This window comes from Opisthorchis viverrini, assembly GCF_000715545.1.
Source record: "Opisthorchis viverrini unplaced genomic scaffold opera_v5_464, whole genome shotgun sequence".
In the NCBI taxonomy this organism is placed as follows: Eukaryota; Metazoa; Platyhelminthes; class Trematoda; order Opisthorchiida; family Opisthorchiidae; genus Opisthorchis; species Opisthorchis viverrini.
Window position 1 is genome coordinate 180,138 of NW_008752127.1, and position 3,252 is coordinate 183,389.

Sequence of the window (3,252 nt, forward strand, 5' to 3'; positions counted from 1 at the left end):
TTAGACAAAACTTTTTTTCATTTCGGGTAGTACATGGATGGAATGACCTTCCTCCGACGGTTGTACACGCTCCTTCTCGAACCCAATTTAAAGCACTATTAGACATTTATTTATGCGCTCGCGCTGGTTTCAAGCTCAGGGTGCACACATTCCCAGATAAAAAGATTTCTCATTTCGGGTAGTAGGTGCGTCGAATGAGCTCCCTCCGACGGTTGTACACGCTCCTTCTCGAACCCAATTTAAAGCACTATTAGACATTTATTTATGCGAATCCTCGCGCTGGCGAGCACACTGCCCCGCGCTGAGAACATAAAGAGCAGTGCTACACCCTTTTTTCACTTGTGCCTTTCAGGTGAACGACAGCCACTGACCGACAAGAACAAAACCGACCCGGGAAACTTGGGCAAAAGCCTCGATCCTGTGTATCAATCCGTGAATCCGTGACGAGAACTCACCTTGGTCCTGGACCGGCAATTGGCCCGAACTTCTGACCAATCACGTGCGCGTTAGACTTGGTGGTCACAGACCCTAATTGCGGGTAGTAAGGAGGTTTTGACTTAAAATTTACGTCTGACACACACAAAGGGTCACTCAGACTCCATCCCAGGCGGGTAACAGTGTCAACAGCACCCAAATATTTCGTAACGTTCCTCAATCCTTTTTGTCCCACTTTTTGCCACTCCGAATTAAGCACTCCTCTTGACAAGCGGTAACTCAGCATACCTAATACAGGACCCAGCTACCTTACTCTCCTTACTCTGAATGAGGAAAAGTGCGTCCATATGCCATTCGGAGGAGACTTAGTGAACGCCTTTTGTCGTGCATGGTCAGAATGGATCAGAAGGCATCACGGGGATGGATGCCCAAAAGGATGTGAGAATATTACCCTGTTCGAACATGTACTTCTCGCTGCACCATATGAAATCGTCTCAAAATACATTCGGTGCACCTTCCCCAAATTGCTTGCATAGACTTCTAAATACTCTATAAATCCTCTATGTCAGACCGGTTCTTGAAAGTACCAACCAATTTCTCTACTCCGGACGCAGGAAGGACGAAAATGGTTGCCGGCCTTAGATCTGTGGACTACGAAACTAGTCTAATGGTGCTTGATCTGCTTCACCTGGAGTGTAGTCGCCTCCGAGGAAGGCTCCGTCCTTTTTACTAGTCAAAAAGCATGTAAACGGCGCAGTGGAAATAGCAAAGTGAAATGAAACACGAAAATTGCAGAACTGGAATTAGGCATCTTTACCCGTTTTGAATTTAAGGTGAGTCTTAGGGAACCTCACACAAGCAAACTATCGGCGGTTGTGGATCTGGCGTAATATGCAATATCATGCATACATTTAGATGAAGTGAATGACTAAGTCAGCGGACAGATAGCGTAGTGCTGTATGTCACGACCTGGGCAGCAGGAGCATGATGTCTTTGTTTAGAGTAGATCGCAGCACTAGGACCAACCGGTTGTATGCGATGCATTGCGCTTAGCTGCAGCTTCTGAGAGTTCAACTTCACGTGGTGCCCCAAGAATTTCGAAGACTGCTCTCAAAACACGGAATTTTTTCCAATTACCCGCCTTTGGTTTTCGCGTACTAAAGCAAGCAGGAAAGGACGTGGCTGTTGTTTGCGCGCTGCATTCCTTGTGCATTGATATGGGCTTCATTTATGTAGTATCAATGTTTCCGGAGTCAGTGGTATGCCGGCACCCAATGTCAAGCGCGAATCCCTGACCCGGAAGCATCAAGCGGGATTTCAACCGGGTGGATGCTGCACCGACCACATCCTACATTTCATCAGGTGTTATGATTACGTCACATGCGAAGATGACCCACAATTTCGACATTCCTTGACCTCAATGGTGCTCTGAATTCTGCTGATTTGTCGGTGCTGGTGACTTTTCTTATTCAGTAGTGTATGCCGTAGAATTTTGTGAAAATATTCCAGCCTACTTATCCACATACTTCTGTGTGTGTGGTGTACAACTTGCTGTCTAAAAGATACCCCACGAGTCCGTCACTGATTAAATAGGGATTTAAATAAGTAAGGTCTTCAAACCTCTAGTTTTCAAATCGTCGCTGGTGAGAAACTTGTCACACTGCAGTAAGGGGGTGAAAGTACCCTCATTTTCAAAGACGAGGGCGAAGAAGAAATTTTTGAATGGGTTGATCATCAGCTAGAGGCAATCGCTTTGCACCTTCAAGGTGAGTATGTGAATGTGCATCTAAAGTCTCAAGGAAAAGCACTATGAAGTATTTTACATGCCCTTATAGTCGTATGAGCCCTAGTGGAAGTGGGTCTCGTAAAATCAGTGCAAAGAAAATCAAAGATCAGAACCACGTTGGCAGATTTGCCTCACCTGCCGCGTCAAAAGCACATCACATAACAACATCTTTCGCTCTTTGATTGCCTTTTGGATCAGAATTTTAGATCAAATTCTCAAGTTTAGGCGACCTTTTGCTAAATTCGTATTACCTGATCTACGTTGCATACTCCATCCCCTCTTCTGATAAAATTGACAAACATGTGTACTGTGCCGGGATTCAGCCTTTTTCTTGTTCATATATATAGTGTCTCCAATAGCCACAGAGAATTCCTGATGTTTTACAATTTTTCCTGTTTTCCATATACGGTTGCTCATAGCGTCTTATTTTTGAGAGTTGTATTCAGTTAGCTAGCTGAAGAGCTTTAGTGGACTGAAACAATACTTGTCTTACTGCACGGTTCACTGAAATTCTGTTAAAGAAACGCCGCTCATTTATCGTGGCGGAAAGAGTCCTGACAAAATGCAGTTCTGAATCTGGGAAAGATAGGTGCTGCCGAGGTTGGTAACACTCAGCCCTATCAGCAGGAAAAGACGATAGTTTCGTCCAATTGGATGGGTTGACGGCAGCCTCAACTTCTGGTCATTGTCCCTTTTTCGGCGAGCAGCCTGAACACGATCGTTGAATTGTGTGTAATTGTGTATTAGCTTGCTTTAAATCAGCACTAATAAAGGCGAAGTAGAGGAGATCGTAGTTGAAGTTGATCCTAGTCTTCAAAAGTCGCAGGACCTTCATCCATATACCTTCATACATGATTCACATATTCTTCAGATTTCCTGGTAGTGTTAAATATGGGAATTTTCAATCGAGTATACACTTTGTTCCAAAAGCCAAGCTACTTCGAAGTGCCGGCAAGCATGGTATAATTGGTCAACCCTTTTGGGATTCAGTACCACCGCGCATCTGATAAAATTCATGGGGTGGCAAATCC

General features: G+C 44.6%; 1 protein-coding gene across 1 annotated transcript in view; it reads right to left on the minus strand.

The window, feature by feature from the left end:
* Positions 1-479, minus strand: part of T265_11260 (hypothetical protein) — a gene marked incomplete at both ends in the record, with an annotated part of 24,136 nt that extends 23,657 nt beyond the window's left edge. The window contains one exon of the mRNA XM_009177867.1: positions 456-479. The remainder of the gene's footprint in view (positions 1-455) is intronic.
* Positions 480-3,252: the final 2,773 nt, after the last annotated feature.